Source organism: Schistocerca serialis, chromosome 6 (assembly GCF_023864345.2).
Source record: "Schistocerca serialis cubense isolate TAMUIC-IGC-003099 chromosome 6, iqSchSeri2.2, whole genome shotgun sequence".
NCBI lineage: Eukaryota > Metazoa > Arthropoda > Insecta > Orthoptera > Acrididae > Schistocerca > Schistocerca serialis.
The window spans coordinates 515,861,818-515,887,575 of record NC_064643.1 but is presented as its reverse complement, the minus strand read 5'-3'; positions in this window follow the sequence as shown (position 1 = coordinate 515,887,575).

The following is a 25,758-nucleotide window of genomic DNA, read 5'->3' as shown; positions in this document are numbered from 1 at the left end:
TTGACACTGACAATCGGGGAACGCGGGAACAGGAGCACAACAATTACAGGTCACATCTGTCACAATTCCGCGATGACAGAAATAATACACGACAAGGCTATTCTTATAACGTAAATCGTGACCAAAACAGACACCACCCGTATGACAACCGTTGGCAGAGTAGTAATAATTACAGGGAAAGATCACCTCTCCGCGGTATTGACTATTACAGAGACAATCAGAGAAACAGACAATTTGGCAACCAGAACTATTATTATCGTGGGAGACAGAATAATTTCAGACACAACGGTCCACCGTGCAGTGATAATTCAGGGAGAAATTCTCCACCACTTAACTGACAAGAAAGAAACTACAGGAACTACCAACATGACGACAGACGATATAATCATAACGACAGACCTGAATTTCATCAGAACTGGTGGGATTCAAACAGAGCAGGGCACTTTCGACAACGTGAAATTGTAGAAGCTAGGTCTGCTAATCCCAATAACGACGCGCGCCAACAAAGAGACAGACAATGACTCGCGCCGCAGGCACCCACGTGCGCCGGCTGGCTCAGAGAAAAATAACATAGAAGCTAACCTTGAGAAAAATTCCAGTATTCTTTACTGACGTATACTGCATGATAATTGCGTTCAAGCTGAAACTCTGAGTACTTTGAAGAGTAAAAGATTGTACCACATTTCACTTGTAAAACCGTTTATTGAAAGATAATCTACTTTTTAACTTTGACATATAACTTTTCACTTTACATTGCTAGTATGCTTTGTCAGACTTAAGAAACTGTTAACATGCAACAATGTTTGAAGTTAAATATCCAGTCTAGAACCTAGGGAACATTTTTAAACAGAAATTACGAATGCATTGTTATAGTGAACAGACGACACAGTGTTGTATTTGTACATTCTTGCTTGTTAGTTGCACGATTACGTAACGACTATCAGGCTTACATACTTAGGACACATACAGGTACTGCTAATGAGATTCTAATGCAACATTTTGGTTTACTTGAAAATACATTCTGGATTTAAAGTACTTTCTGTGAGATACCAGATGACACAGTGGTTAGTTTATGTGACAGCTACACGATTTTATCACGACGCTACTAATGAGTGACAATTTAAAATGTTGCTTTTGCGGTGTTTCTGTTTTATATCTGCACAGTTTTCTGAATTCTTCTGGGAAGAAAAACATGTTTTAGTAGTAACTTTTGTGGTATAGCTACAATGAGACTGCCTTTTCTGTAGCACAACAATACGTTACAGTACAGTACTTTCTTCATCACAACAATAAGCGTAATAACTAAGATATCTATACATAAAGCATTTCGCTTTTGTTTATCATGAGGTAAGTACATTGACTTCTGCAGAACTTAGCTTTCGGAGGACGATAACTACGACACTTCCACAGAGATTATGTTGCAACAAGACGCACAGTTTAGCGCTACAGTACACGCATTTGAGTGATTAATCTTATACTTAAAACACTTATTTTTAAAGATTTTTTAATTACAAAGAAAGTTTTCCGTGATACATTTCATTCCATTGCTGTAATTTGTAACACCTGAGGGTATAATTACATTTATCCTCAGGGGGGTACACGCTTACTTTGTGTACCATGTGTGTGGCAACCACAAGGAACCCTAGCTAATATGGTATTTGCTTATACAACTTTACACATCGGTAGCATATTTCTCCAACACATAATTACACAGCTATCTGATCATTTAACTGAGATAGACAAACGTTTTTACTACATCAGTGACAGATGTTTACGCAATTACAGAGTTGGATTACTTCACACTTATGAAATTGTATTTTGTCTGTACTGTGTGAACTATGAGAGCTTTGAATGATGTATTTGGTATGAGATCATGATTTTTAAAGTACGTTTGAGGCAGATGACACTATTGAAATGAGCAGAGAATATTTTTTTTGGGTTTGAAATTATTGCAGAAAGCTACGACGTTTTTGAGATTTGACTGAGGTGTTATGATGTTATTATTACGACGACGATGTGTATTATGTTGTTGAGGAATGTTTATTATGCTACGTATTTCTCATGATGAGATATTGATGAAGTGTCGACGAATAAGGTAAGGAATAATGAGTAGTGATTAGGGACTCTGATTTGTGGAAAAGGTTGTTGGAAACCAAGAATCGTACTTTAAGAGTTATGAAATGTGTGTAAATGCATGAATGTATCACAATGCCGTCGAAAACGTTTTGAACACTGTTATATTCATAGGATTTTGTTTCTACACATTTGCAACGCAAATTCTTGACCTGTGAAATATTTTTATATGAGACTGTCACTGTAGCGGAAGCTGCTGTCGTAAATATTTCCGTAAGAACGTTAAGTGACCACCTGCACGTGCGTCGTGGGCACACAGCTGCGTTAGACGCCTGGAGAACAAGCCATTAGTGTGAGTGCCTCGTCAGAAGCACAGGTAGAAAAAAAGAAAGGGGAGGCCATTGTCCTCGCTATTGACATTTCCTTGTTGAAAGCATACTGTGGAGCTCGTAATTTATGATATTTACTGAAATGCCTAATGAAACGATGAGAAACATTTCACGGCTATTGTCTTGCTAGTTGAGAAAAATGCCATATGGCTTGCTTTATGTATTTATTTACACATTTTGTTTAATATTAAGTTTCTAGCTGCACTGCAGCATTGGTTAAAATAAAATTTAATGTATGTACTAATATAGTTATTTTATGCCTACAGATCCAGTCAATAAGAAATTTATGATCTACTTCCAAGAAAACGAGGGCACATAAATATACATTTCCCTTCACAGGAATTGCATTAATAATTTCTTTACGATTTGGTAACTTATCTGCTAGTGTAAGTTCACATGATGCATCACTCTAGTGTTAAGATGTGACATAGGTATTAGACATGGCCATTTTAGTGTAATATTTTTTCTGCTTGAGCTATGTCATGTTTAGGTATAAGTTGCTGCTGTTTGCCAGGCATAGTGTTATTGAATTTGACTTTGTATTATTCTGTTAAGCCAGTTTTACTAATGATTTATTTTTATTGTTTGCTGCACATTGCCTTAGATTAGTTGTAATATTACAATTGCTTTGCTAATCTCTTAATGCTGCTTGCTTTGCAAATCTGCGTTTTTTTTCATTGCTGTTTATATTAATTGTTTTATGTGCTGCTGCATTGCCTCGTCCCTTAGTTTAGCATCTGAGCTCAGTAGATTTAAGTTAGCTTAAGAGGGGGTAGCCTCTAAGAGAATGAGTTGCGATGAATAGGAAGAAATGCATTCAGAAGTTATACGAAAAGAAGTACAGAAAACAGGTTTAGGTAGGATTTTCTTGGAAATAAATTTTGAGGTAAGAAATGTGTGAACATATAAATACAGAAAGCATGCTTAGATAGAATTTTTTTGGTGGAAACAAAGGATGAAATAAGAGGAGAGATATATGAAGTTTTGGGTTCGACTGCAGTACCACATGTTACACTGAAAACGAACCCTGTCCTTTCCTATTGGTGTTATCCCACTATATGTTTGTGTACCCTTGTGTATTTGTTTTCTTCCTGTCTCTGTGTACTGTTTCATAGAACTTTTTTCTCTTCTAATACTAAGTTACATTCACTATGATGAGGAATACTGTTATCCTCAAATACAATTGGCATTAATAATGTGTTACTTACTTTGTAAAGATGTTAGACATTATTTATTCTGTTTTGTGTTAATGCTCATGTGTGAAGTTGATGTTTCGAAAGTTATTCTGATATTTTATGTATGTACTCATGTCATAATTCCTGTAACATTGATGTATATGTTTATTTCTATTCTTTTGTAAAGCCCCTATTATCTACAAATGTTATCTGTATTATTATGTTTCAATGATGTTTTCTGTATCTTTGTAATTGTATTCTCATGTTATAAAATTGTACTTGACACCAGTTCATCAAATTAAGTAACTTGTGAGTTACATTTCACTGCACACGTTTCTGTTGGTCATAGTATATGGACAATATGTGAGAAGTAGGGACTGATAGTGTTTGCACGTGTGTTAATGGTTCAGCAAGGGACTGGATAACAGCATTGCTGGTTCTTAGGACAATTCCAAAAACTTTGTGAGTGCACAAGTGGTGGTTTATGGACTTGCTATATTATCCGCAACATTCTTTGATGGTGATTGTGCACCTGCACATTTGCAACAGATGGCTGCTGGAGGTCTCTACAAGGACTACAGTGGGTCTGCGTCTTTGCTGATTCACCAATACCATTATCTCTACAAGGACTACAGTGGGTCTACATCTTTGATGACTCACCAATACCATTATTTCTACAAGGACTGCAGTGGGTCTGCGCCTCTGGTGGCCCACCAATACCGTAATCTCTACCAGGACTACAGTGGGTCTGCTCTGTGATGACCTACCTACCAATACTCTTCAAAATTTCGACTGGCTCTGTTGTGGGCTTGCTCTGTTGTGGCCCATTACCTGTATGCATGTCAAGAGTCAGCACTGTCTTTCCGTTGGAAGGACAACGCTACTTCTTCAAGACTGCATGGAAATCCACTACTTCCGTGTGCATTTTCTTTTACTGCTCAGACTTTGAGAAAAACACTGCTATTCTACTGTTATGTACGATTAGGACTGTCTTTATGGACTGTGAGAAAATTTTAGCTTTTGACCAACATTGTATCAATAAGTGTGTGCATTTGATTTCTTTGTTATTGTAATTATGAAAATTTTTTTTTCAAATCTGTATTGGCCACTGCCCAATCCAATTTGTAAAAATTTTTGTGGGGAGCATGGGGGCTATGTAAGTAGGCTGTTTAGGTTTTCTTATTGGCAACACCACCTCTGTATGAAAATCACTGGCTGTGCTGTGTGCAGTCTGTGGCTGCTTTGCATTGTTGTAATACTCGCCATTGTAGTGTTGGGCAGCGGCAGCTGGATGTGAACAGCGCGTAGCGTTGCGCAGTTGGAGGTGAGCCGCCAGCAGTGGTGGATGTGGGGAGAGAGATGGCGGAGTTTTGAAATTTGTCATGAACTGCTATATTTATATATGATGATATCAAGGTAAATACATTGTTTGTTCTCTATTAATATCTTTCATTTGCTAACTATCCCTATCAGTAGTTAGTGCCTTCCATAGTTTGAATCTTTTATTTAGCTGGCAGTAGTGGCGCTTGCTGTATTGCAGTAGTGGGAGAAACGAAGATTATTGTGAGGTAAGTGATTTAGTGATTTGTGAAAGGTATAGTTTAATGTTAGTCAGGGCCATTCTTTTGTAGGGATTTTTGAAAGTCAGATTGCGTTGCGCTAAAAATATTGTGTGTCAGGTTAAGCACAGTCGTGTATAATTGTTCAAAGGGGACGTTTCACTGTGATTTCTGGTTGTACCCAATAGTACCTCACACAATAAGGTCCTGAGTTGGCTCCGTATGTCTTGTGCAAATGCAATCACTATAGTGCTACTCCCTCTGCTTGCAGCGAACCGAAATGCGGCCGCGTTTTTCAAACAAACAGAACCTGAATTCGTCCGAAAACACTATTTGATGCCATTCCTGTCCGCAGAGACGTCGTTCCATACACCACCGCTATCTAGCAAGCTTGTGCACATTCGTCAAAGCTATGCGGAGAAGTGGACGACGCGCATGTAACCCATGACGTAATAAACGGAGACGGACTGTCACCCTTGATAGTGTACAAATTGTTCCACTTTTGCGCCAGAGCCGAAGAAGACGCGGATCTGTCCTGCCATTCACATGAGGCGTCCATCTTCCAGGAGCAGGGGGGGAGGGGGGAGGGGGGAGGGGGGGGGCGGCGTTGGTTTGTGCGGCGTAACCTGATCCATCATCTCGTGAACTATTCTGCACACATGCGTTGTACTGCTGAAATATTTCATCCCAAATGAGCAGCAGTTTCCCAGATGGATGATCATATTCTCTCACGCCAATAATGCGCCCTATTTCAAATTAATTGATTTGGACGATACGATTCTCGCATACGTCTGCGAGGCATCGTGTACGTCTGCTCAAGTCAGACTGATCCATTTACCTTCGGTTCATAGCGACAACGAGAGCCGCAGGCACATTTTACCGGTAGGTGGTGTTGCTCCGCCATATCGATGTTGACCTCGAACCCGCAGGCCGACACAGTTCAAATGCAAATCATTTATGCAGAACATACTAATGTACATGTCTTGTGAATATGAACGTCCTATGTCTAATCGTTCAAGGAGTTCTGCTTTTTCTGAACGCGAGTGTAGTTTATGGCCATGTAGCTTTATAGCTGTTGATGTTAGTTCAACAGGTTACACACCTACCTAACAGCTGTAGCCGTAGCGATAGCGATGACGCATCACTGCGTGAACTCCAGGAACCACTGAAAACTTTGATCAAAAACCAATCAGCCGCCGCCCACAAATCACGATGGCTCTGATTTCACAGTCAAAAAGCTGTTGTGTTCTTTCACTATGTTACAACACCGCTGGGATGTGATGAAACACTCTACGCGATTCAAGGGCTGTCTTGCAACACTGCACCTCGTTTCTCGCGGGTTGTCTAAATTATTACTTTAGTGCGTTATTAACGCAACCGTCAGTCTTCCAAGTAATTTATTGTCTGATTTGTGCGTAAGTTTTCAGATTCACAAGCACAGTGCACGCAAGGTCTGCACTAACTTGCTTCACATGTTATTCTTGTGGTGTTCAGTCCAAAGTAATGGTTCCAGGCCTCCACGCTACTCTGACCAGTGCAAGCTTATTCGTCTCCGAGTAGCTACTGCAATCTACAACCAATTTAACCTGCGTACTGTATTCATCTCTTTGTCTCCAACTTTTATCCCGCCCGTCCTCCCATCTTCCTTCACTAAGAAACACGATTTTTCGATGCCTCATCATGTGTCCTACCAGCCAGTCTCTTCTTTTAGAAAATTTAGAGCACATTTCTTTTCTCCCAGTTTGAATCAGTACCTCCTCATCAGTTAATCGATCGATCTCTCCTGTAACACCACATTTTGAAAAGCTTCTGTTTCTTGTCTGAAATATTTGTCGTACACATTTCACTTCTGTACTGGGCTCCACTCAGTAAAATATATTATATTGGATGTTAACAAATTCTTCATTTCTTAAATAAGTGCTTTCATGCTGCAGCCGCTCATCTTGTCTCGACTTGTTTAATTCGGCTACATCACATTACCCATGTTTTGTTTTTGTTTACATTCATCTTATATTCTCCTTTCAGGACACTGTCAATTCCATTTAACTGCTCCTCCAAGTCCCGTGATGCCTCTGACAGGATTAGAATACCATCGCCGAATCTCGAAGTTTTTATTTTTGCTCTCTGGGCTTTAATTCCATCTCCAAATTTTTATGCTCGCTCAATATACAAACTGAAAAACATCGGAGATAGTCAACAACCCCATCTCACTCGCTTCCCAACTACAGCTTCCATTTCACGCACGTGCTTCTGTTGTAAATGATCTTTCGGCTCCTGTATTTTATCCCTGCTGCCTTAAAGATTATAGTCCACTCCACTTTGTCAGAAGTATTCTCTAAGGTCTTTAAACATAGGTTTTCCTTTCTTCAATCTATTCCAAATCGCAGGGTCCTTATTGCCTCCCGTTTTCTTACATTTCTCCGAAATCCATACCCCATGGTCGACTTTTAGCAGTTGTTCCGTGTTTCTGTAAATAATTCGTTTAGATGTTTTGCAAATATGACTTACTGACATTGTTAGTTCGGTAACAGTCAACTTTCAGCACCTGCTTTGTTTGTAGTGGGAATTATTACAGTCTTCCTGAACTCTGAGGTAATTCCATCTGTCTTATACACCTTGCAAACAAGGGGGGATTGTTTTGTCATTGGTAAATCTCCCACGGATCTCAATAATTCTGAGGGAATACTGCAGCGACATGTTTCAATTTAGGTCGTTCAGTGCTCTATCAAATTCATTTCACAGTATCGTATCTCCCATCTTATCTTCATTAGGTACGCTTGCGACAGCATGCGCTACCAATGTATTCCAGAACGCCGAGCATGAAAACGGGGTTTTTCTGGGGCACGGGGTCTAGTGATTCGGGTTCTATTGATGACAGAAAGTTAGCATCAAGTGTTAAGTGTGCTAGGTAGGCCTTGGGTTAGGGATCATTTGTAAACTCAATAGAAGGATCATTTTCGTCTAACAGTCCTACAGTACAGGACCAAAGTATGAATGTTACACCTTAGGCAAGTGGAGCAAATCGATTTGTTCTTCTTGCTTTAGATATGGCCTAAGTGCACGTGAGGCTTATGGATGCACTGTTAGTTCATGGTTGCTTCTTGTGAAGACCTTTTTTTTCACCATTTTCTCCCGTCAGCATCGGATATCTAACTAACTAACAGCAGCAAATTGCTCAAATTTTAGCAGTGTATTCACTATGCTTTTATCCAGAAGTGCCAACTTCCCATTTTCAAAATCGTTGATCTATTATCGAAATACAAATCGTGCCGTGAATTCCGAGACAGCTACGCACCTGGAAATGGTGGAAATTTTTACGATGTATTCCTAAGATCCAGATCTCGAACAGATTTGAAAATTTTCTTTATATCTTTATTCGTTTCCGAGATAGAGAGGTTCCAAGTTTCTACACTTGCACACGTAAAATACGCGAGTAAAATCCGGTGTGAAGCGAAAAGAACGTTTATAAAGTGACGTACCACGCAGTAACGTGCTGAAAATTGTCTCCGTTATCCTATGTTGTAATACTGAAACATATGTAAAATTTTTGTCCACGTAAAATCCGGTCTGACGTGTAAAATTAGTTTTGGTTAGTTCAATTTCACATAAGTAAACTCTCAAAATTTTACTGACCCATAAAGTTCTTTTGATATGAATGATATGCTCTGCTGTAGCAGAGAAAAAAAAGGAACATGCGGAAAAATGCTAGTATCGGAGCACAAAAAGGCGAATATGCTCCTGTTCGAAAGACTAACTGAAGCGTGGGGTACCAGGTGCTTCATTCCACCTTCCTTAGCGCCTTTCAAATTTTTCTCAAAAATCGTGGCATGTGAACATATTCGTTCTTTTTTATGCTGAGAGAGGAGACAGTAGCAGTGGCAAAGAGACGGAAAAGTAACAACTATTGGAAGAGAGTGGTTCTGGTTTAGACAGAGCAAAGGATACAATGGAAGTGTGAGAGAAAGAGATGGACACAGTGGTAGTTGACACTGACAGATCGGTTCTAGAAAAAGTTGAGGGGGACAATGTCTTTGGTATAGGAATAAAAAGAATGAGAAAGTAGAGGTGGGTAACTGCCAGTGATATTAAAAGCAGAGTCTATGACAGTGACAACGTGGAGGAGAGAGATAGTGACACTCAGAAGAGAAAGCAACAGTGAGAAGTGATAAAAGAGATAGTACCAGCAAGACAGAGCAACAGGGAGAGAGTGAATCTGGGAGAATAGTGGTAGGACAGAACGAGGGGGCTGTGGCCGTGAGACAGGAGACAGTGACACAAAGAGATAAAGACAATGAGCTGAGTTGGATAAGTGAGTGAGAATGGGCAAGTGGGAGTGGAGGGGTATGAGCGACTTACTGCGAGGAATTAGTGGATGTAAGCTAGTTGCAGTTAAAGGAGCTTGTAGAAGTGAGAGGGGAGCTGCAAGTTAAAAAGAGCACAACATGCTAAAATTTTTGGGAAAGTTTTTAAAGCTGAACAGGAAGGTAGAACGAGACACTTGGTACCCCACGTTTCACTCCATTTCTCCTCTGGCGTACTTCCTATCCCATTTCTATAATACTGCTATGAAATTCATTTTCTTTGCATAGCCCCTCTGTATATCACTCCCACCTTTCATGTCTCCCTTCATTGCATGGTACTTATCTAAGCTCTTGTTATTCATACTGCTGATTCTCTCTCACCCTTTCTTTCATTACTAATCAAAAAGACATCGATAAAGATACAACTTTCGTAATAGTGCGCCTTAACAAAACCCAATTCCGGTTTTGAAATCCTGTGATCAAACTGAATCATCTCAATAACCTCACATTAATGTTCTGTTTCATTTTGATTTTTTGTATGTATTTAACCTTCATCGACCTTACAAAGTGATTAAAACAATATGTTACGAACACGATGTGCAGGCGAACAATACAGACAGTTTTTGAGGGACTCCATGTGTCACTGAGATCCAATAAAGTACCTGTATAACTTGCCATAAACGCAACTCAAAATCACATGATACTTAAGTTGGTTCATAAGATACGTCGTAATTCTGACTAGGGCTTCTTTGACAACTGAAGCAACTGAAGGAAGAGCCTCTGCCCGGCAGTTGTGGTGACAGTATTGACACCTGAGACTCTGTATCTCTCTAAACCTTAGACCGCTACAGGTACGCATATTTTCATGATGGCACTGTACTATTTGTGCTTAGGCTCAGTGTGGCAAAACTTATGCATCTAGATCTTTCAGTTCATCGCACTCGTGTTGTTTGCTACAAAAAGAAACAAAATAAACATCGTGCGAACGGGCTTTGAAGGCCCAACTATACCGACCGGCCGCCATGTCATCCTCGGCCCATAGGCGTTACCGGGTGAGGATACGGAGGGGCATAGGATCAGCACACAGCTCTCATTGCCGCTTTCAGTTTTCTTGACTGGTACCGTTATTTCTCATTCAAGTAGCTCCTCAATTAGCCTCATAAGGGCTGAGTGCACCCGACTTGCCAACAGCACTTGTACTTGTCAGAGCCAGACGGTGACCCATCCAATGACAGCGCTTAACTTCGGTCGTCTGACGGAAACCAATGTTACCACTGCTGCAAGGCCGTAGGCTGTCATTTTTTCATACTGAACAATAATAAATATTACTTAAAGTTTTTGTTTGTTAGTTATAAATCCAAGATCACAACAAACACAAAAATGAATCCGTGGGCCTGCAGCTCTAAATGAAGACAGACCAGAGCCGTACCGAGGTCATGGCGAGATAGACCACAGCCAAGGGCACAGGCACAGAACTCTGTCGTAACAGGTTTCGGAAGGCTCAATAATACCGACCGACCGTCATGTCATCCTAGGCCGATAGGCGTCACTGGATGTGTATATGGAAGGGCATGTGGCCAGCACATCATTCGACCGGTCGTTGTCAGCTTTTGTGACTGGAGCCGCTAGTTCTCAGTCAAGAAGCTTCTCAGTTGACCTCACAAGAGCTGATTAGAGGCACTGACGTAGCTTCCGAAGTGGACAAATCTGACCTTTTTTATGGGTTATGAGATGCTTATGCAAAGATCGAAATAGCTTTGAGGATATTTATAATAATTCTACTGAGTGCAGCATCTCGTCAACGCATTTTATTAAATTATGTATCTCAAAATGCGACTAATTCCGGTCTCGGAAACTGACATACGGCCGGGAGAGCGGTATACTGACCACATGCCCCTCCATATCCGCATCCAGTGTCGCCTGTGGGCCTAGAATGACACGGCGGCCGGTCGGTACCGTTGGGCCTTCATGGACTGTTCGGGAGGAGTTTAAAATATTACTAATATCGAGTTTAGGTGAAGCTGACTGTTAAATTTAGGTATTTTGTGAATAAAATATGACGAGCTGCTACATTTGACTTCTGTTGCATAATCAGAGAGTTTGCTTGCTCAAAGAAACTTCATGGTTTCAAAGGAATTCGTTCTCAATACTTAATTACAGCCGTTCGTCTTCGAATTGCCGTTAGTAATTTATGAGAAGGAGATAAAATTTTTTGTTTATTGTATATCATACTAGAATGCAGAAGCTGACATAAACAATAAGACTTAGATTTTGCTTTACAATTGCGATACGTCTTATTTGTTGCGTGAAATACTTTCCATTTATGTAGCACATTTGCGACATATTTTTCAATAGCGCTTCAGTTGTGTGAAATTTGCCACACGAAGTACAAAATTTAGTAAATGAGTGTAGAACGAAAATTGCAGAAAGGTAGTTTTCCTGGAAGAGGGGATGGGGCGCAACTTTAGCAGTTTTGCCAGGGGCGCAGCTTTACCTCGGCACGGCTCTGCCACTGACTGCAAGATTAAGTATAAACACAGCAGTTGGGGACCTGAGAACCTACAGGTCGGGGCTCACTTTAGTGAGTTATACAACAACCAGTACGAAGACGTGACACTATCGACCTCTTCGGCGCACAAACCTCTTCTAGCCGGGTCGAAGGGATGGGTACACTTAGTTTTTGCTTTGTCTGTAGGCCAAGTTCACACAGAAATAAAGGCTCGGGCGCCTGGCGGCGGCGAGGCAGGGACGGGGCGCGGGCGGGACGTGAGAAGTTGACAGTGAAGTAGCGCCCGAGAGACGCGGGACGGGCGCCCAATGAATGGTTCAAAATACATCATCGTCAGATGAAGACAATGACGCACTAGATCTTCTGTAATTTTTAAGTTTTCAGCACCAAAGAAGATATCCGGTACATCCACTATGGCTGAAAAAATACGGCATATACGACGCGATGAAGGAAATGAATGTGCATCCCGATCGTTTTCAGAATGTCTCAAACGTGTTTACACATTGTGTTTGACAAAGTGAATGACAACATTTCAAGAAAAGCAACGGATTGGAGGCAGCGTATTTGTCCGGAAGAGAGATAGTAAGCCTAAATATCAAGTAAACTGACTAGAAATCAGTCTATGTTTGTTAAGCAAGAACTAGTTTAAAAGTGTTCTAAAATCATGAGTGAATAACCATTATTCGCCGCTATACAAGTGAAATACAAAATAAAAGGAAAGCTATTTTGTTTCTTGCAGGTAGTAAATGTTCAGTCAGTGCCCTTACATTCCACTTTCTGAAAGATCATTCCACAGTTCAGTCAACTGTATATGAAACATCACAAGTTTTGTGGCAAAACCTACAACTTGAATAAATGCCTACGCCCCTAGCAGCCAACTCGGAGGAAGTACCATACCGTTTCTACAAACTACCGGACGGACAATAAACATGAGGCACTGAGGGATAGTGCATGCCCTACATAACGAGGAAAAATTTTCCTGTTCTTGGAAAATTGCCGTTTGATGGCGTCGTTGGAATAACGTTGTAACCGCAACTCGCAACGAAAAACAGCTTTCCAGACCATTCACGTAGACAAGAAGGTTCAAATGGCTCTGAGCACTATGGGACTCAACTGCTGAGGTCATAAGTCCCCTAGAACTTAGAACTACTTAAACCTAACTAACCTAAGGACATCACACACATCCAGCCCGAGGCAGGATTCGAACCTGCGACCGTAGCGGTCGCGCGGTTCCAGACTGTAGCGCCTAGAACAGCTCGGCCACAACCAAGAAGGCTGTATGTTAAATGTCTGCAGTGTTCTAATGTAGAAGTGTACCATCGAGTCGAAACCGGAATGTTTTGATCGTAATTCCTATTCTAAATATGATTTTCATTTGATTGTAAGCCTAAATATCGCAGATTTTGTGACAGATGTTCGAAGTATTACATCACTTCTCGAAAATCTTATTATACGGTTAAAACAGTTATTTATATTATTTTGGTTAAGATGTAAATTAGTAAGCTGAAATGTAAAACTTTATTTATAGCTCTTTTTTGTGAATCTGTGAAACTTAAATATTTCACTGCTGTGGGCCAGAGATTCTTCAACGTATGGCATAATTTCCGACCACGCACTAATGATTTTGCCCGCATAAAGAGGAACGAAAGATAAGCTACATAACCCACAAGACTAGATTCAAGTCATTTCCAACGCCAAGAACAACGCGTTCCTAGTCTTCAAGATGGAAGATTTCAGGGATACGCGCACTAGACTAAGAGTTGCATAGAGGTTCACTCAAAATAGAATACGTCTGGCTACAAATTTCGTCTGACAACGCTAATACACTAATGGCATCCTGCGAACTCCGGGTTTGTCAAAGCATTGCAAAGAAACGGTGAGATACTGGGAAAAGAAATTTGCCACTAGATAACTTCAGTTTTCCCTATCTCGTATGATCAACTTCTGCCAATAAAAAGTGCCAAGAAGTGACATGTAACCTTGTATTTGCCAAAATAAACATTATATGTTTTGGCCTATACTGTTGACTTTTCTCAGTATGAGCTTTCCGTTATTCGTTTGAGTGGACAAGTATATAAGTACCTGGCTACTGCCGGCCGGAGTAGCCGAGCGGTTCTAGGCACTACGGTCTGGAACCGCGCGACCGCTACGGTCCCAGGTTCGAATCCTGCCTCGGGCATGGATATGTGTGATGTCCATAGGTTAGTTAGGTTTAATTAGTTCTAAGTTCTACGGGACTGAAGACCTCAGAAGTTTAGTCCCATAGTCCTCCGAGCCATTTTTGAACCTGACTACACTTCATATTGTCCTGCAGCTACGGATTCTCAGTTCACGCAGCTTCCTAGCTAATGTGTGGCTGCCTAGGAAAGTTACTACTTTTTTGTGGTGCCACCACGTTGCGTTTGTATGGCGAGGAAATAAACCCACAGTCTCGTCAAATTACCGATGTTGTTCTCGTGGTTATAGAGCAACCACATGCTATTTATTCATAATAAATCCCATTTAACAGTTCACTGGTAGTTTATTTTAATGATGGTCCCTCCGGACATTCAACCGTCTATTGCTTCGATGGTGTTTCATGTTGCTTCATTTCAGTTTTTATTCACTTTCAGTAGTTTGTGAGCGAGCTATTATCTCAAAGTGTTGATCAGGTTTCGCTTAAATAACACATGCCCACAAATCTGATTGAGAACCAACAGCTATTGACCACGTGTGGTTTAAGTAATGATGTACGTTGGACTCCATATCCTTGTTTTGTAGTAATATACGCGAGTTAACCAAAGCCGTTATTGCTAGGTCATTATAACCCAGGTATAATATAACGTATTTCCCCTCTGACATGCCCTAAGTTTCAATTAAACCACCTACCAAGGATCTTATGACGAATTGATTTCAATTTACAAAGTAAGTTTCGTTGCAGGCTGAGTCTTCGCATCGCTGAGCAGAGCTAGAGAGAGTCTAAACGGCACTAAACATTACTCATATTTTTTTCAGTCAGGGCCTGATTCTAGTCGGTAGACGGATATTCGTGTTCAGTTTGTGCTTTCCCTTGGTACTTTCGAGTCAGATTCAATGTGATGTAACGACAGCTCCACTCTGTGTCAGCCTCCACGTATTTTCAAAGAACTAGTTCTATTCGGATTTAGCGTTAGAGATTCAGAATTAGTTAGTCTTCTTATATAAGGATTTGGAATGGAATGTACACATGTTCTCTGCACAGACCTAAAACCGACTTAACAAATGTCATGCAATATGGGGCACAAATAGCGCAACTGCGTTGTATGCGCACGGCACTTCCCCTGTGGCAGCTGCAGTAGCATAGGAGAGCGTCTGAGAAGTGACTGTGCAAGGGATTTGTGCAACACGCAACGTCGTCGGGAGGTGACGCCGTTCGAAGGGGGATTGTGGTACGCGCACAACCACTTCTCAGGCGCTTTCCTACGCAACTGCCGCTGTCACAGGAGTAGTGGGATGTGCATACGATACAACACCGCCATTTGTGCCCCACTATTACGTGAAAGTTGTTAGCATGAGCATGCGTACACTCCAGACCAAATTCTCATACAAGAAAAATAACTAACTCTGCATCTCTAACTCTAAAACTGAATAGAACTATTTTTTTTAAATATGTAGACACTAACTCTACCAAACAGTGAAGCTGTAGGCAGAGCACATTGACTCTGAGTCGAAGGTATCAAAGTAAAAGCACAACAACACTCGCCTGCCGACTAGATATTCTTACAGCATTACTGTTACTATGAAAATCATTCTTAACGAATTAGGCCCTGGCTGAAAAAAAATATGATTGTACTCACTCCCTTCTTAGCCCTGCTCAGCGAGTCGAAGACTTTGTCTGTAGCGAGACTTACCTTATAAACTGGAATCAATTCGATTTTTGCAGTGGTGCAGGAATTCGTCTTAACACGTTCAACCGTGTCCAGAGTGTATCGTGATTGGTTGAATGAGTGTGTCATAGGCCACAAAAGACGAACTACCGTCCGTCCAGCCACCCTAGATGACGGCGGCCGGTAACATCTTAGATGGATCGTCAATAGAGATGGGCCACAGTACAGTAAATCACTTCTACCAGTGGAAAGTCCAGAGGAACATAGGGACATGGAATTACCGAGCGACGAGGAGCAGCGGTTAGCACACCGGACTCGCATTCGGGAGAACGAAGTTCCAGACCCGCGTCCTTCCATCCCGTTTCAGATTTTCCGTGTTTTCCGTAAACCGCTTCATGCAAATACCGGGATGGTGGCATTTGAAGGGCACAGTCGATTTTCTTCCTCATCCTTCCGTTATTGCTGGGACCGATGACCTCGCTGTTTGGTTCCTTCATGATGGTGTGAACACTTCCGACGCTCAGTCCGATCACGGCGGCTATGGCTTCCACAGTCACTCGGCAGTCTTGGGTAATGAGTGCATCCACCAGCTGGACGATGTCATCGATAATGAAGCGAGGTGCTCCACACCCGCATCATCGGCTAACAACACCCGTCCTTCTCTTAAACGCTTGTGGCATTCCTTGACCCTTGCAACGGACATACAGAGCTCGCCGTACACTTGTGACATTCGTCGATGAATGTCCGCTCCTCCTACTCCTTCCGCACTCAGAAAACGAACAAAACGTCTTTGCTCTTCTTTTGACAGCTCCATGTCACTGTCTGCAAATGCAACTGGCAGCGTTGGACGATTGATGCATGCTGCTGCTACATCTGTATAGTCACGTGGCGTGCACGCGTGCCCTCTAGCGACGAGCTGTGAACTATCGCGCTCTGGTGCGATATTACCCACCCGTGACCTGTTTGCGTATTCCAGACTCCGGCTAGTTTCTTTTGGAACGCCTCTTATAGTTTGCAGAGCGGCAGAAAATTCTGGTCTGGTAATAGTATTAACGATATACTTCAAGGTTACCATTCGAGGTGACGCCGTTCGAAGTAGCGAAGTGTTTAAGGCCCTGGACTCGTTCTTTGCTCCTACTGGTTGAAAACATTTATTTTTTCCGTGATCTGCCTACATCGATGAACAAATTGCCCTGGCGACACGGCCGATACCATTTCTCATTCTTGTCTTATACGAATATTTGTTCAGCGAAAGCATCTTTCATGTGGTTTTTGGGCCTTCTGTGAGACAAGTAGAAATTTCGTCGTACTGATCAGTTGCAGTTGAGCTTTTTCAGACTACACGCGCGCTGATCAGTTGTAATTGGACTACGTCTATTACATTGCACTTCAGAAATGGGTTTAGGACACGTTACCAGCGTAACTGCATTGCTCTGGACGCTATATCGCACTGCTCCTGACTTGAAAGTTCCTGGCAGATTAATACTGTGTGCCAGACCGAGACTCGAACTCGGAATATTTGCCTTTGACAACTGACCTACTCAAGCATGACTCACGTCCCGTCCTCACAGGTTTACTTCCGCCAATACCTGGTTTCCTATCTCCCAAACAAGTTTTCCTGCGAAACTTGGGGTACTAGCACTCCTGAAAGGAAGATACTGCCGAGATATGGCTTAGCCACGACCTGGGGATGTTTACGGAATGAAATGTTCGCTCTGCAGCGGAATGTGTGCTGTTATGAAACATCCTAGCAGATTAAAACTGTAAGAGTTGTGCTTGGGTAGCTCAGCTGGTAGAGCACTCGTCCGCAAAACGCAAAGGTCCCAAATTCGAGTCTAGTCTGGCACACAGTTTTAATTTGCCAGGAAGTTTCTATCAGCGCACACTCCGCTACAGAGTGAAAATTTCGTTCCCGAAACATCCGCAAGCTGCAGCTAAGCCATGTCTCCGCAATATCATTTTTTCTGGGGTGTTAGACCAGCAAGCGTTTCAAGAGAATTTCTGTGGAATTTGAAAGGTAGTAGATAAGGTAATGGGGGAAGTAAACCTTTAGGGACAGGTCGTGGTTCGTACTTGGGTAGCTCTGTTGGTGGATCACCTGCCCACGAAAGGCAAAGGTCCCGAGTTCGAGTCTCGGTCGGGCACACGCGCTTAGGCAACACACGCAATCTGAATTACACAGCAGTACGGGAGCAGGCTCATGAGGCACTGTACAGTAAAATCGAAACGAAATAGTTATGAATGTAATAAAATATCTTGGGCTTCCAGCTGCATCAAGTAGCTAAATACCCACGAGCTTCCTGCCTCCTGGTTACAGAACAACTGTACTTATCCATTACGCGTGTCACCAGTAGTGTCACCACAGGTCTGAAGATCGTCTGTTAAGACTCGATCCAGTCACCAGTAATAAAATAAAACATCATTTCTGATGGCTTATGATTATTCTTTCAAAAATAAGAGAGGTCGGTGCTGTTCGTAACATGACTTAATAAATGATTATCATATGTATTTATATAAATAAGAAACCACCTCATTTACATGCACGAAGCGTAATTTCAGTCACTTACTTCTTTTGTAATTGTTCCAAAATGTAGATTCCAAAATCTTCCTACCAGACATCAAAGTAGTTTTGTTCATTTATCACATATTCATCGCTAGGATAACCTTTTTTTCCGAAATAGTGGCTGCTTATGACAGACAAGCAATTTTTTTCGACAATGAAGATCAAGCTGGTACAGATAAGTATAAAACGAATATTATAGTGAGCAAAAAAGCTGCTTTGTGTCACTGGAAGCGCAGAGTGGGAACTGGACCGTTGCCAGGTTCACAGGTTGCAAGTGAAAGTGGACCCTATTGTGCTCGCTGGAGTTGGCGGCATTGTAGTCAAGTGGCAGAGCCGCCAACAAAAGCTTCTACCATTTCGGCTGCAGATGGGCTCCCGTAGGAGGTAAAGCGAGATTGCCGGCCAGGCACAGCGGACGGTGCGCTCCAGGTCACGCGAGCCTTTGTCAGTCTTGCTCAATCTCGCTTCTTATCTCGCGAACAACTTTCGAATGCTCCAATTCGTCAGGTGACGTGCAGATTCCCTTATTACTTCCCCCCAATGCGTCAGAGAGGCACAACAGAGCTATTAAAGCTGTGTTCGTCACCTGCGAACGTAAGGCACTAATGACGTGTTTGTTGTCTCTGAAAGACAGATTGCTTTGAAAATCTAGGATCAGGGGATCCAGAGTTTATGGGGACCACACCCTGCCTATCCAACCCTTGTTAATTTAGGCAAGTATTTGACCCATTTCTGGAAAAACTATTTGATGCAGGACCTTAATATTTTTACTGTATGTTACATAATTCTAAAAGAGTCAACTGGAATAAAATCTACTTTATCCATTTGATAGTTTTTAAGAAATATTTTTTTAAATTTATTAACAAAAAACACTAAGTTTTCTCTGCAGAAAGTATTTTTTGTGAATTTCCTAATGGGGGGAATATTAATGAATGTAGTACTAGAGGTGGCTTCTTATGTTATGCAGAGTGTCTGAAAATTTCATTCATTTATCTATGATAGTTTCTGATATAATAGGGCATATATACTGAAAATTTTAGTTTGCGGGAAATTGACTTTACAGAAAAAACTTCTGAAATTTATTACTTACAATTAATTAAACTGTCCTGCTGTATACGATGGCCTTTCTTTGGCCTCTAGAATGTCTTCCAGCTTCTTTTTCACCTTCCTGGATGTTTGTCTTGCTTTCTTGGCCATGTTACATGCAGACCTATCTGCATCAGCTATCCTCATTTTATCATAATGTTGCAGCCCAGTAATCTTATTTTCACCAAGATTAATTCCCAGCTTTTTCAGTACCCAACACTTTCCAATATTACCACATGTGAATGTAATAACAGCATCATGAGCTCCTAGTTTCATTGTATGCATGCCTACAAATACAGTTTTAGGAAGACGGCTCCAAATTATGCTGATGGAACATTCATTTGGGTTCTGTTTCTGCCCATGCAGACATTTCCTTAGAAGGTCAGGATGAGTCAAGTTTCTGAAAATAGGTTTAAATGCTGTAATAACAGCAGCAGGAGGAGAATGCTGGTGAGGATAAAATTCTCCAGTTGCCTGAGCCGTATTGTATTTGCACTACGAACTTTCTCCTGATGGACACAATCCATGACATGGCTTATCATCTGCAGAGTACTTATGAAAGAATATGGCACATACATCTGTCTTCATTGACTCCAGATTTTCTTTATTTCTCCTAATTGCCTGCCCATAGTATAACAGCAAGTATCCTGTAATAACTACTCGCAATCACACTTGAACAACCGCGTGTTTGAAAGCGTGTTGTTTACAAACACCAGAAACGAAAGAATGCCGACCGTTGCATTCCAAGGATAGCCAACACACTCGGGATTAAAAAAAATCCCTATCGTGCAATGTAGGGGATATAAAGATCCAAACTATATGCAGAAAAGCGGGTGACAGGGAAGCGGGCGTGGCACATAAACACACGTAGTAGGAAAATGCTCTTTAAATAATGGAAAAAAATTTCAGCAAAATCCTTTTCAGAGTACTTAAATAAACCTTAATCTATCGAAATATGATGAAAACCGAAAATCGATTTTTTTCTACCTGAACCACGGTGTGGTCCCCTTAACATCGATTCCCGTGTTGACAGAGCACTACCTCAACTGAGAAATGTAGGGAGGGACGGACTAGGAGAATGGGGAGGAATCATTCACATTCTTGACAAAATAACTGACGTAACATTTAAGCTGCTACGTTCGCTCTGTGGACTACAGAAAGAAAACGATTTGCACTTGTGTAACAGGTGTGTAACTAATATGAAAGTCTGAATAAATCATCCCAGATTTTAAACTCTAAGATAAAAGGTTTCCTTGTATTCTGTAAGGGAGTTCTTCCTAGTAGTTTATTTTATAGCTTTGCACTGTAACATCCAGGGTATTGTATATGCTACTGAAGAAGTTTGTGTACGCTGCCTTTTGTAGCCTTCTATTTCTGGTTCTTAGCGTTTCTCAACAGCTGTCTGTGAATTTTGGAGTGATTCGTCCCACCTCAAAACAGTTTAAATGCACATGATCTCGCGGAACCTGGTACATTGAAATAAAAATAAAAAAAGTGAAAGCACATTTACCTCAAAGCATTTTCTGTATATTTATTTTTTAATTTATTTACTGATTACAGTTTGGTCTAACGGTATTAAAGCAATGCATATGACCCATGAGACATTAAAATAATATTTAGCGCTCTTGTATTTAATAGCCGGCCGGTGTGTCGGAGCGGTTCTAGGCGCTTCAGTCTGGAACCGCGCGACCCCTACGGTCGTAGGTTCGAATCCTGCCTCAGGCATCGATGTGTGTGATGTTCTTAGGTTAGTTAGGTTTAAGTAGTTCTAAGTTCTAGGGGACTGATGACCTCAGATGTTAAATCCCATAGTGCTCAGAGCCATTTGAACCATTTGTATTTAATGATCAAAGTTTTGTAGCATGTAGTCAGCACAATAAATAATATGTAAGTTTAATGATAAAATTACTAAGTCCGTACACCTTAATAAACCAAATAGAAAAGAATACCTATATATAATTTGGCCACTAATACAATGAGATGAGATTCTGTAACTTAATGAGTAAGGCTCATTATTACTATAATTATGTAGCGTAACACCAACGTATTGTCTGACAGTTAATGCGTGCTACGAGCAGCAATGGTGTATTATGATGGGATTTGTGTATGCTGTGTTGGCCCACACATCCAATAGCACCGCTGTCAACATTACCAAAAATATTTCACATTATCTACCCATACCTCATTTCATTTACACTAGACATTTAAACAATTACTTGAGAAATTGCTATTACAACGCTCCCGGATCCTTACACTGCATGGAACAATGGTGGAAGAATTACCTTGTCCAACAAGGTTGTTACTATAGTATCACAAAAGTGACCACACATGAGCGTACTATTCTACCCAACTTCCTTTGACCTCATTAGCTGCAAATCAGGGTAACGCGTTGGACCCGCCGCGATACGCTCGCGATAAAACTGTGATGACTAGTTCAGGGTAATGCTCTGTTTGCTCCATACCTTTAATGACATCACAGCCAGCATTTCCTGCAAGGCCCAAGAGCAATTTCTGTGATAATTTGTCGCTAAGGAGTCGTAAGCAGTAAGACAGATAAAACACTCTACATTGAATTAATTGTTTCTGCTTTAGTATGTGAACGTAAAAAGTTGAGTGAGTAACAGTAAGAGCTTAATGGGCTAACCGTGTTCTTCGTTACCTGTCCATACCATCAAGTTTGGGAGATTACCGCGAGTAGAGTGGGAAGGTGCCATCTACAGCCCGCATGTTGCTGTGGTCTGTCACGTATCACATATAGTGTATTTCAAAAAAACTTTTACATATATCGGGGACAGATTCCTTACACCAAACCACGAAGTACGTATAGTAAAAATGGACTCCAATGCGCATCCCTTTAGATCTATGTGCACTTGTTCTTCTTCGTTATTATAAAACCTCTCTTTTAGTGAATAAGTGTACATAGCTCGTAAGACATGCATTTTAGAGCCCTTGTTTAGTAGACACTTTTTGTTGTTGTTTTATTTCACACTATCATTCCTGACAGTTTGTCGGTGGAGGGGGAACCTGAACTCCACCGATCCACCGACAGACTTTAAGCAATGGTAGTATGGCCCAAAACAACGACGTGTGTGTGCCCCAGTACATTGTTCCAGTAGACCAATTTCAACTATACATCAGCTGTACCGGCCGGAGTGGCCGAGCGGTTCTAGGCGCTACAGTCTGGAACCGCGCGACCGCTACGGCCGCAGGCTCGAATCCTCCCTCGGGCCTGGATGTGTGTGATGTCCTTAGGTTAGTTAGGTTTAAGTAGTTCTAAGTTCTAGGGGACTTATGACCACAGCAGTTGAGTCCCATAGTGCTCAGAGCCATTTGAACCATCAGCTGTACAATGGAGTGACAACAGTAAAAATTTGTGCCGGATTTCCCATTAATCGCGAGCGGTCGCCTTACTATCTGGCTACCCGTGCACGACTCACGGCCACACCCAAACTTCCACACGTCGTCAACGTGGCAAATAGGCAATTCATCACAATTAAACTACAGAATACGAACCACTCCTTCAAGTAACCAAAAGAAGCCGACTTGCTTGTGCAAGGTTTAAATTATCTAGTCATTCTCGTAGCGTGTGAATTACATATAAGCCCAAGAAAACTATTGGGCCATCAGGTTCCATCGCCTCCTCACAGCCTGACTCACACGCTACTACAATCCGACGTGCCCTGGACGGCGCCTTGCGAACCGTGCCGCCGTCGCCCGCGGGACTCGGCAACCACAGCGGCGTCCCTCCGCTAATTGGGGGCGGGCGGATCACCACTGCGCGACGCAGCCGCCTAGTTATCCGGAACCGCAACTTGCCGCGTGGCGCATGCGCCGTGCCGCGCTGCGGCGGGCAGCCCCATCGCACAATGGCCACATAAATTACCACGCGGCCTTCATTACGGGCCTCGCGTTGGACCCGCCGCGATACGCGCGCGATAAGCGGCCGGCGCTTCTCTGTGTCGGCTGGCTGCTGCTGCGGTGTGAGGTGCCGGGCGTCACGCGTACACCCACCCACCTCCCCAGAAAAACCTCGCTGTGTTCTTTGCTGATAGCCCGAGATAGCATCATGCACCGAAATCTCGAATGTACGGTCGTGAGGAGCACCGCGATAGGCTGCCACTGTTCTCAGAACACCTACCAAGTAACGGGAGAAACCGTTCATGCTTGGTATTATTTAGCTCGTACACAGTGGGAGGAACAGCCCACTAGGCCCAGATCCTATATCCAGTCCAGTGACTGTCGCTGTGGAACCTTATTAATACTGGGTTTATATTCGAACGGCAACGGCCTTCCCGCAGTGGATACACCGGTTCCCGTCAGATCAGTTAAGCGCTGTCGGGCGTGGCCGGCATTTGGATGGGTGACCGTCCGGGCCGCCATGCACTGTTGCCATTTTTCGAGGCGCACTCAGCCTCGTGATGCCAGTTGAGGAGCTACTCGACCGAATAGTAGCGGCTCCGGTCAAAGAAATCCATCATAACTACCGGGAGAGTGGTGTTCTAATCACATGCCCCTCCTATCCGTATCCTCACCTGAGGATGACACGGCGGTCGGATGGTCCCGATGGGTCACTTGTGGCCTGGAGACGGAGTGCTTGTTCTATTCAAACAGGTAATAGTGGGTCCACAACCGATTGTATTGAGACAGGGCACCAATGGTCGGAAAGCATATTTATTGCGTACACCACGTAACAACAACGTAGCTCATATTAATTGTTCAAAGTGACAATGCCAGTCTCAGTGCATGCATGGCAATGACACACTCTCTTAAAGATCCCTCGTGTCTCTAGTACCAGGAGACAGGCAGCTTGGAACCTAGCAAGCACGTCTTCTTTTCTTTCGATGGGAATTTCATACACTAACGTCCTGACGTGTCAACGGCTTTGCCACAGTGGTAACACCAGTTCCCGTCAGATCACCGAAGTTAAGCACTGTCGGGCTGTTGGCCAGCAGGGTGCACTCAGCCCTTGTGAGGCAAAACTGGGGAGCTACTTGACTGGAGCAGCGGAACTGGTCTCGTAAACTGACATACGGCCGGGAGGGCGGTGCTGACCGCATATCCGCATCCAGTGACGTCTGTGGGCTGAGGATGACAAGGCGGCTGGTCGGTATCATTGAGCCTTCCAGGGGCTCTTGGACAGAGTTTAGTCTTTAGTTTAATGTCCTGACACAACTGACATCCAGCAACCACGCCAGCCACGCCCTTTCCTTCCTATGCAGTGAAGAAGAAGGTACGTGTTGTTCAAAGGCTTGCACATTAACATCGCAGTGGGCTGTTCTGCCACATCCTTTCCTAGAAAACAAATGGTACATCTATGGCAGCACATCTTGCAGGAACATCGGGTAACATGGACGAGTCAAATGTGGAGGCAGTAAATAAGGCCCTCTTAGGTGATCTTTCCCAATTCCCACCCATACATTAACAGAGAATCGTTGTTGGTGGCCACAGATGTGGGTGGCCTTTGGTTGTCCTCACTCCAGACACGGGTGTTGCACACTTTGAATTAGCGTTTCATAAACATGTTTTAAGAAGTCTCAAAAATGGCATTCTGTAGTACTTGACTTCCTTGACCACCAACATTTTAATTAAGATCAAGACCCCTTAACAGTTTTTGACAATGTAAAGGCATTAAAATTTAAACATCTTTTGTGGTCAGATTTTCCAAGTTTTTAAAAACACCAATAAATTTACATTTAAAGATTATAATTTTAGAGAAGTTAGTCAAATAAGATAGGTTTCTTAAAAAACAAACAATAGCTACTGCTTGATAACTGTTCTGTAGTGAACCGATTTCAACTACACACATAGCTACTTAAGTTTTTCATTATATTTTACCTGTGACTAACAATTAAATGCATGCAGCTACCAACCCCTTTGTCCAGCCATTTCCCAGTATTATTCTTGCCAGCTCTATCTGGAGTCAGCAAGAGCAAGGCACCTATAGCAATGCAACACAAGATACAAGTCAGTTTGCGGTACAGTGAAGTGTCATTAGGTTGAAGGTTGTGTAAATGAATGCACCAGTTCCTTGCAAAGCCTTTTCCAAGAGCCCTTTGGTCAATGGATATCTCAATACCCCATAATTCTTCTAATAGAAACAAGTTCATGACACAATGCTACCGCCCTTTTCAGTATGATCATTTCCTTTTGGAGAGAAATAAACCCAGAACCCACTTCTCGAATGGTCGTAAAGCCTCTTAAGTTCCAAAGTCGACGTGCTATATATATATCCATCCAGTCTAGTCAACAACCACTTCC